This window comes from Ranitomeya variabilis, unplaced genomic scaffold (assembly GCF_051348905.1).
Source record: "Ranitomeya variabilis isolate aRanVar5 unplaced genomic scaffold, aRanVar5.hap1 Scaffold_147, whole genome shotgun sequence".
Classification (NCBI taxonomy): domain Eukaryota; kingdom Metazoa; phylum Chordata; class Amphibia; order Anura; family Dendrobatidae; genus Ranitomeya; species Ranitomeya variabilis.
This window is the reverse complement of record NW_027507956.1, coordinates 207,790-218,441: the sequence shown is the minus strand read 5'-3', so window position 1 is coordinate 218,441 and position 10,652 is coordinate 207,790.

The window sequence follows — 10,652 nt, the reverse complement described above, 5'->3', positions numbered from 1 at the left end:
TCTGTGTCTGGAAAGCTCTTGTGATCTGAAATTGCCACTCTGATGTTATGAGTTAATACTAGAGTCTTAAAGTAATTTCAGGATGGTGTTTTGATAGGGTTTTCAGCTGACCATGAAAGTGCCCTTTCTGTCTTCCTGCTATCTAGTAAGCGGACCTCAATTTTGCTAAACCTATTTTCATACTACGTTTGTCATTTCATCTAAAATCACCGCCAATATATGTGGGGGCCTCTGTCTGCCTTTCGGGGAAATTTCTCTAGAGGTGAGCCAGGACTATGTTTTTCCTCTGCCAGGATTAGTTAGTCCTCCGGCTGGCGCTGGGCATCTAGGGATAAAACATAGGCAACGCTACCCGGCTACTGCTAGTTGTGCGGCAGGTTTAGTTCATGGTCAGTTTAGTTTCCATCCTTCCAAGAGCTAGTTCTTATGTTTGCTGGGCTATGTTCTCTTGCCATTGAGAACCATAACACAAGGGGTGCTGTCACAAGAAGTGCAATGTTTGGGAAGATGGTGAGGGAGTACCTTGCAGATCGCGCAAACATCCTCCGGGATTCCTATGTGCCTTTGAATTATTGGGTATCCAAGCTGGACACGTGACATGAACTGGCTGTCTACACCTCGGAGGTCCTGGCCTGCCCTGCTGCTAGCATTCTGTCAGAGAGAGTTTTTAGTGCCGCTGGTGGAATTATAACAGAAAAGCACATCCGCCTGTCAACTGAAAATGCTGACAGGCTGACTCCTATAAAAATTAACAAGGCCTGGATTGGGAAAGACTTCTGTACACCACCAAGTGAAAACAGCAAAACATAACCTCAAATACATTCTCTCTTTTGGGGAGGCGTATTCTTATGCACCTCTTCACAACCCAACATGGGTATACTCTTACAGATTTGGTCTGTTTGTTCTTATCCTCCTCCTTATCCTCATCCTCCTCATCCAGAACCAATATATCACCAGGGTGAACGTGGTCTGTATGGTGCATTTTGGCCAAGCATGCTGATGGCACTCTTTTATTTTTTTTAAAAAGGACAACACATTGGGGAACTGGGCATGACATTACATTGGGCCTACTTCTTAACTCGGTCTCCTGCAAACTGTCCTGTACCTGCCAGTAGATCACCAGGGTGAACGTGCTCTGTACTGTTATAGGCCAGTGAATTTTGGGCAAAGGGGCTGTGCTGGCACTATTTTTTTAAGTAAAAAAAGGACATTACATTGGGAAATTGGGCATGACATTACATTGGGCCTACTTCTTAACTCGGTCGCCTGCAATCTGTCCTGTATCTGCCAGTAGATCACCAGGGTGAACGTGCTCTGTACGGTGCATTTTGGCCAAGGGCACTTTTTTTTTTAAAAAAAAGGATCCCACATTGTGGAATTGGGCATGACATTCCATTGGGCTGTCATTGTTCCTGCCACTAGATCACCAGGCTAAACGTGCTCAGTACTGTTATAGGCCGTTAATATTTGGGCTAGGGGCATGCGATGGCACTAGTGTACTTTAAAAAAAGGTACCCCCATTGGGGAATTGTTTGGCAGATCATGCACTGCATTACAAGTCTCAGAGACCCACACCACTACATTGGCCCTAATTCTTAACTGTCTCCTGCAATGTCTCTTCCTTATCTCCGACAACATGACCTGGGTGAACATGCTTTGTATTGTTATAGGCCCGTGAAGTTTGGGCATGGGTGGCTGTGATGGCAATAGTATATTTTTAAAAAAGGTACCCCCCCATTGGTGAAACCACATCCTTGATAGCAAACACTTCACATTTGTGTACCTTAAAGAGCTCACTGGAAAAGCTCATTTTTGTGTTGCCTGGTTGCGCAAATTGGACACAATACACTTCATATAAATTTGATAATGCAATGATGTTAGTTTGGCTCAGTAGTTTATTACAAATATTTCTTTGTCCACTATATTAGTTTCTCTCCTTGAGAGCCATAACTTTGGCTGCCTCAAATGTACAAATGGCGAATATACAAATGGTGATTTGTAAACAAGATTGAAATACTGTACACCGAATGCATTCAGACAATCACATAGCTGCATGTCTTGTAAAACATTTACAGATGTGACAGACAATGCTCATAGTGACACAATCTTGATAAATGTTTGTTTTCTCACTTCAGAAACAGTTCGAAGCCTATATATGTTTGCTGTTTGTCATTGTAAAACATTAAGGTTTACTGAAACTCTGCCTGTGGTGGTTTGATCTAAATCCTTGTGGTTTTTATTTTCTAGTGGTTTATGGCCACTCGTCTCATGACTCCATGATATCTCAGTTTAATACAACCTTGAAAGCTGGCCACTTGAAGGTCTGGGTGAAACTAGAGTCACTACATAGTGTAAATCACTATATAAGACCAGAGAAACATGACTAAGACAGATGCCAAAAACTGGGGTACCTGTACATGTACAGTGTGCTGATACCTGCATAATTGGGGATGCCCATGCAGTGTAGGTAATCTCAAAGGGGTTCTCTGTCTTGGTGTTGCTTCTCGGATATTCCAGACGGATGATATTTAAAAGCCTCTTGGTGATGATCTAAGTAGACTGTATGAAGTTAATCTTCATATATACACGTAATCAGTATATTTATGTAATCCTTATATGTAATCATTAACTTTTGTATGTTATTGGTAACATATACAAAAATGTATGCACTCACACTATTCAATCTTGATATTCCTTGAATTTTGTAGTTTGCAATGAAATTGCGTTGTATTGCTAGGATTAGACTTTTTTAAAGCCGTAACTGAACCTTAGTGTTAAAAACATGGCAAACACAATTGCCAAATTCTCCTGTAAATAATTCTGCAAAGATGGAACCATCATACCATAAAAAATACGAGTGGATTTTCATGGGCACATCCAGTATGTGTGTTCCAAGGCCTAATGGGGTGCATATGACTATGCAGCAGGGCTCGCCTTCCTGCCAATGTGTAAAACAAAGGAGTATGGAGTACAAAATGCATATTGTGAAGTGGATTTTCATGGGCCCATCCACTATGTGGGGTCAAAGGCTTATTGGGGTGCATATGAATTGGTAGCAGGGCAGGCCTTGAATTCAATGCAACACTTTTTCAGGAGTCCCCCCTGGACATCTTATGACAGGGGTACTGTGGTGTGTCGTAATTCTTGGCAGCCCATCCACTCACAGCATAGGCTACAACAGCTTAGGAGACCCACTGTTTCATATTGGCCCTTTAAGAAGATTAATGCCGCCTGATGCACCAGTAAAAATAGGCTCTGTGACTTTAAGAGTCCCTCCTTTGTAAATGAAACAAGATGGGTCTGCTTATGTGTCACACACCACATGGCCAGCTAGAGGTGTTAAAGGGAACCTGTCACCCCATTTTTTCCATATGAGATAAAAAATACTGTAAAATAGGGCCTGAGCTGTGCATTGCAATAGTGTATTTTGTGGACCCCGATTCCCCACCTATGTTGCCGAAATACGTTACCAAAGTAGTCGTTTTCGCCTGTCAATCAGGCTGGTCTGGTCAGATGGGCGTGATGTCTTCCCCCAGATCTTGCTTAGTTTTCCGTTGGTGGCGTAGTGGTGTGCGCATGCCCAAGGTCCCGAATCCACTGCACAGGGGAGTGAAAAGCGCGCGATGTGCACTATTTCATTGGTGATCGGTGGGGGCGGCCATCTTCCTTTGGCTGCGCGTGCGCAGAAGCGGCGCTCTGCTGGCCGCGGCTTCAGGAAAATGGCCGCGGGATGCCGCGCGTGCGCAGATGGAGATCGCGGCAGCCATTTTCCTGAAGCAGAGATGCGAACTCTGCTTCAGGAAAATGGCTGCCGCGATCTCCATCTGCGCACGCGCGGCATCCCACAGCCATTTTCCTGAAGCCGCGGCCAGCAGAGCGCCGCTTCTGCGCACGCGCGGCCAAAGGAAGATGGCCGCCCCCACCGATCACCAATGAAATAGCGCACATCGCGCGCTTTTCACTCCCCTGTGCAGTGGATTCGGGACCTTGGGCATGTGCACACCACTACGCCACCAACGGAAAACTAAGCAAGATCCACGCCCATCTGACCAGACCAGCCTGATTGACAGGCGAAAACGACTACTTTGGTAACGTATTTCGGCAGCATAGGTGGGGAATCGGGGTCCACAAAATACACTATTGCAATGCACAGCTCAGGCCCTATTTAACAGTATTTTTATCTCATACGGAAAAAACGGGGTGACAGGTTCCCTTTAAATGTTACAATGACATTTCCCAGTGAATGCATTTGTAGTGGTTGAAAGCAATGTTAAAGTTGAAAAACGCTTCAAAAGCGCTGCGTCTGAACTAAGCCTAAGAGGGAGAGGAAATTTTCGGCCTGGGGTTAAATATTTGGCCTTACAGTCCAGCAAAACCCGTTTTGGTTTCGTTTTAATGTGTTTTTTGTGGCACCAGGAAAAATGGCATGAATCACGGGAAAAAATTATTAAGGCTGTGAACTAGGAGTCAGGAATCCTTCCAGGGGCGATCCCCATGATGTTCCTGTGTCTTTTGAGCAGTGTTTCCATCATTTTTAGACCTTAAAAGGACCCCCGGGGGGGGATCGTAGTAAAAATACTTGGGTCTCCCATAGACTTATATTGGGTTCGCTGTTCTGGCCGAGTACCCGAGTATTCCAATTTGCTCGACCCTAGCAACGAGCATTTTAATGCTCGCCCATCACTATTCAGAAATTAATATTTTGTGTAATAACCATAATTTTTAATCACAGCTTTCATGCATCTTGGCATGCTTTCCAGCAGTGTTTCACACTGCTTCTGGCACAAACATTTAAGCAGTTCTTCTTTGTTTGATGGGTTGTGACTATCCATCATCCTCTTGATTACATTCCAGAGGTTTCCAGTGGGGTTCAGGTCTGGAGAATGGGCTGCCCATGGCAGGGTTTTGATGTGGTGGTTTCTTAATTTTGGCCAGAGCTGTATATATTACCCCAATTGCCACTGCACACATGCAATCAGGAAGAGCTGAGTCAATGCTCAAGAATTAGCACTTCTAATAGATGCTCCATTTCTCGTGCGGCTGAGGACTAGTCTTATTAGTGTTGGTAGGGGCCAATATCCATGGACCTTCACAGCTTTTTAATATCAGCTTTTATCTGTCTGTTTTGCCGTAGCTGGTTATTAAAAATGGAGGGGGCCCCAATTAATTTTTTGGATGAGTCCATCCATTTTTTAATAACCAGCAAAGAAAAAGCAGACAGCTGTTCACTGATTAATAAGCTGAAAAGTTAAATGTTTATTGGGTCCTTCCCAGCATAATGAGACCAGCTCACAGCCAATGTGGTCTCGTCCTTTCGCGTGGTAAAATGGGGGTAGTAAGCGGTAAAGGTGAAAAATAGAACAAAAAGGGGGTAAGCAGGACAATAGCCCTGAAAACAAATGTGGATAGTAAGATCACTTACAATAACAGAGAATAAAAAGTAATAATAATAATCTTGAAAAAAGAGGCATAGGTTCAAATGTAGGAGGAGGTGTAGTAGGTGGATGAGCTTGAGGCGAATGTGGCGATGAAGGTGGAAGAGGCAGGGGATGAGGTATCCAACAGTTTTTTGGAGGGTTTCTTATAATTTTTTTTTTTTTTTTAGGGACAGCATTTAAAAGAACATAGTATAAAATAAAATAAAAAAGAACAATGTAGATACAGTAGTTGGATGTCCTAGTGGAGAAGGTGGTGTAGGTGGACATTGCAGTGTAGGTGGAAGAGGCAGGCCTGATGGTATCCAACATTATTTTTGTGGATTTTATTTCTCTTCCTTTTTGGTAAGGCCCCAAAATAAAACAAATGGAAAATAAAAATATAACAATGCCTGGGTGCAGATGGTACATTTGTCTGGTTTGCCAAAGGCAAAGACAAGTCCTGTGGACTCCACTCCTGGTTTCTTTTAATGAATGCAAGAGTGCCCAGGTTGTCTTTGGACAGGTGGATGCGCCTATGTGTGACTATATCCCCTGCTGTGATAAACACATGTTCCAACATTACACTTGCCACGGGGCATGCCAGCACTTCCAAGTCAAAAAGTACAAGCCTAGGCCATGTGTCCAGTTTGGAAACCAAGAAGTTAAATGGGCAGACCCATCACTTAGTACATGCAGACGTGTGGACATTGACATATACTCTTCCACCATGTTGTTATAACGCCGGCACCTGGTTGTATAGACCGTATCAGATGGTGGTGCTGAATGCTGTGTCATGCTGATTAATTTTTTTCACATTTTAGCCATGTTAACCCTCCCTTCTGAGGTGATGCCACAGCTGCGTTGGCGACTTCCTCCTCCTCTGCCTTGTGTTTCTTCTGTCAGGTGGGAACGCCGTCAGTAGTGCCTCTACCAGCATGTGCTAGTATTCACACATTTTGCAATCCCACTCCAATGACGGAACAAATAATGGTACTTTGTCTTTGCAGCAGGGATCCAGCAGGGTGGCCACCCGGTAATCAGTAGGGAAGATCTGGGCAACTCTGCGGTCGTTGCGCAGGCACAGCAGACTGTATTGGCTCATTCCGCCCTCTCTCTGTTGGAGTCCCTCAAGGCTCTGTCCTGGGGCCCCTACTTTTTTCCATCTATACCCTTGACCTAGGATAACTCATAAAGTCCCATGGCTTCCAGTATCACCTGTATGCGGACGACACTCAGATTCACCTCTCTCGCCCAGATGTCACCTCTCTGCTGTCCAGAATTCCGAAGTGTCTAGCAGCCATATCCTCCTTCACCTCTCGCTTCCTAAAACTCAGTGTAGACAATACCGAACTCATCATCTTTCCTCCATCTCGCGTATGCCCCCTACCTGATCTATCTATTATGGTAAGCGGCATCACGCGCTCTCCCACACCTGAAATATGCTGCCTCGCGGTAACTCTCGAATCTGCCCTGTCCATCAAACCGCACGTCCAAACTCTTGCCACCTCCTGTCGCCTCCAACTCAAACATATTGCCATAATCCGTCCCTTCCTCTGCCCTCAATCTACTAAAATGCTTGTGCATGCCCTCATCATCTCTCGCCTCGACTACTGCAACATCCTCCTCTGTGGCCTCCCCGCTAACTCTCTTGCACCACTCCAGTCTGTCCTCAACTCTGCTGCTCGGCTAATCCACCTCTCTCCTCGCTACTCCTGTTTCTCCCCTCCGCAAATCCCTCCACTGGCTCCCAATTCCCCAACGAATGCAGTTCAAACTACTAACACTGATCTACAAAGCCATTCACAACCTGTCCCCTCCCTATATCTCTGAACTAATCTCCCAATATCTTCCCTCACGTAATCTCCGATCCTCCCAAGACCTCCTACTCTCCTCCACACTTATTCATTCCTCACACAACCGCCTCCAAGATTTCTCCCCAATATCCCTCATCCTCTCGAATTCCACACCTCAACACGTCCGATTATCCACCACCCTCGAATCCTTCAGACGGAACCTGAAAACCCATCTCTTCAGGAAAGCCTACAGCCTGCAATAACCATTCTGCCGCCTCACCACCACCAGAGCTACTGCACCCCCGACCTTTTGTCTCTTCCCCATTATCCCATAGAATGTAAATCCGCAAGGAAATGAAATTTCAACTCATAGCTGTCAAACAAGTTTATTACAAGACGAATAGTTAGAAATAAAAAAGAGAAATATATAAGTATGCATACATACAAATCAATAATAAAGAGTTTTAGAAATCAAAACAATGAATTAAACATTAACCCCTTCCCGACATGTGACGGTATAGTACGTCACATGTCGGGACCCCCGCTTTGATGTGCGCTCCGGCGGTGAGCGCACATCAAAGTCGCGACATGTCAGCTGTTTTTTACAGCTGACATGTGCGCGCAATAGCGGCGGGTGAAATCGCGATCACCCGCCGCTATTAACTAGTTAAATGCCACTGTCAAACGCAGACAGCGGCATTTAACTACCGCATCCGGCCGTGCGGCCGGATATGAGCGCATCGCCGACCCCCGTCACATGATCGGGGGTCGGCGATGAGTCAGGAAGGTAACCATAGAGGTCCTTGAGACCTCTATGGTTACTGATTGCCGGTGGCTGTGAGCGCCCCCCTGTGGTCGGCGCTCACAGCACACCTGCAATTCTGCTGTGTAGCAGCGATCTTATGATCAGTGCTGCATAGCAGAGCCGATCGGGCTGTGCCTGCTTCTAGCCTCCCATGGAGGCTATAGAAGCATGGCAAAAGTAAAAAAAAAAAGTTTTTAAAAATGTGAAAAAAATAAAAAAAATATAAAAGTTTAAATCACCCCCCTTTCGCCCCAATCAAAATAAATCAATAAAAAAAAACCCCAACCTACACATATTTGGTATCGCCGCGTTCAGAATCGCCCGATCTATCAATAAAAAAAAAGCATTAACCTGATCGCTAAATGGCGTAATGAGAAAAAAATTCGAAACGCCAGATTTACGTTTTTTTGGTCGCCACGACATTGCATTAAAATGCAATAACGGGCGATCAAAAGAACGTATCTACACCAAAATGCTATCATTAAAAACGCCAGCTCGGCACGCAAAAAATAAGCCCTAACCTGACCCCAGATCACAAAAATGGAGACGCTACGAGTATCGGAAAATGGCGCAATTTTGTTTTGTTTTGTTTTTTGCAAAGTTTGGAATTTTTTTTCACCACTTAGGTGAAAAATAACCTAGTCATGTTAGGTGTCTATGAACTCGTAGTGACCTGGAGAATCATAATGGCAGGTCAGTTTTGGCATTTGATGAACCTAGCAAAATAGCCAAGCAAAAAACAAGTGTGGGATTGCACTTTTTTTGCAATTTCACTGCACTTGGAATTTTTTTCCCGTTTTCTAGTACACGACATGCTAAAACCAATGATGTCGTTCAAAAGTACAACTCGTTCCGCAAAAAATAAGCCCTCACATGGCCAAATTGACGGAAAAATAAAAAAGTTATGGCTCTGGGAAGGAGGGTAGCGAAAAACGAAAACGGAAAAACGGAAAAAGCTCCGGGGGTGAAGGGGTTAAAGACAGATTAATGACAAAAAAAAGAAACACATTTTGTACCAAAGTCCCCTGTGCTTTAGCTGCAAAAATTGTATTGTGGTGCTGAAAGGCAACCTGTCACCCCCAAAATCGAGGGCGAGCTAAGCCCACCAGCATCAGGGGCTTATCTACAGCATTCTGTAATGCATTCTGTAATGCTGTAGATAAGCCCCTGATGTATCCTAAAAAAAAAAATGAGAAAAAGAGGTTATATTATACTCACCCAGGGGCAGTCCCAGTCCTGTCCGATGGGCATCGCGGTCCGGAGCCTCCTATCTTCATCAGATAACGTCCTCTTCGTGTCTTCACGCTGCGGCTCCAGCACAAAGTACTGCAGTGTGCAGGCCCCAGGCCTCTCTGACCTTTCCTGGCACCTGCGCACCGCAGCGTGAAGACAAGAAGAGGAAGTCATCCTATCAAGATGGGAGGCCCAGGACCGGACCGCGACTTGGATCGGACCGCTCGCGTGAGTATAATATAACCTCTTTTTCTCATCTTTTAGGATACATTGGAGGCTTAACTACAGCATTACAGAATGCTGTAGATAAGCCCCTGACGCTGGTGGGCTTAGCTCACCATCGATTTTGGGGGTGACAGGTTCCCTTTAACACAAGGAGAGCGCGCGGGGGCGAGGCAGACGGAGAGCGCGCGGGGGCGAGGCAGACGGAGAGCGCGCGGAGGCGAGAAAAAGGGATTTTTTTTTTTTTTAGTAATTATACTCATCTATCTGACATTATCAGACGCCCACGGTGTCATCCCTTTGGGTCCTCACATGGATTGTGGGGGCACCGCCATTCCACTTGGTGAAAAGAAGTCCAGTGATGAAATTACATCTGCAGGGAGGTCTCTGCTCTGGGGGGCACAGGATGGGGAAAAGTCACAATACCTAGAATAAAACAGAAAAAAAATCATGCAGAAAACTGGATACAAGTAGTGGCTGACACCAGTGGCCACCGGGCTAATACTGACCAGCACAGCGTGCGGGCGGAGAATAAAGCCAGGGATCTGGAGACATTGTTGTAAAGCTGTTTTGCTCCCAGAGGTCAGTCATCAACCTGACAGCCTGTGTCCCCAATAATATTAATGAGAACACGTTTTATGTATTAAAAAAAAAACAACCAGGACCGACTCCTCACCATCAGGCAGAGATTCTCATGCTAAGTAAGATCAATCCCTCAGATCTCCATCATCATTCATCCCCTCTCCTGTTCGCCCCCACACACGAAGCACTATACTTCCCTGCACCCCCCACCGCAAGTGACATCACACACACTGACCTGCACAACACGTGACATCAGCCCCCCACACCACACAGACCCATGCGAGTAACATCAGCCCCATTCTGCAGGTAGACCCCCCTGCACGCAGATCCCCCACGCATGCAACATGACCCCCCCCCCTCCCAACAGAGACTCCAGCACACAGCCCCCCTTCCCAACAGACACCCAGCACCGCTAGCAAGGAACATGACCCCCTTCCCACTGAGACCCCCAGCATGCAGTCACCCTTCCCCAGGCAGGCCCCTTCAGCACGCAGTCCCATGCAAACAACATCTCCCCCTTCTCCCCAGGCAGATCCCCCCCCCCAGCATGCACATGCAGCCCCATGCAAGCAACATCACCCCATTCTCCCCAGGCAGCCC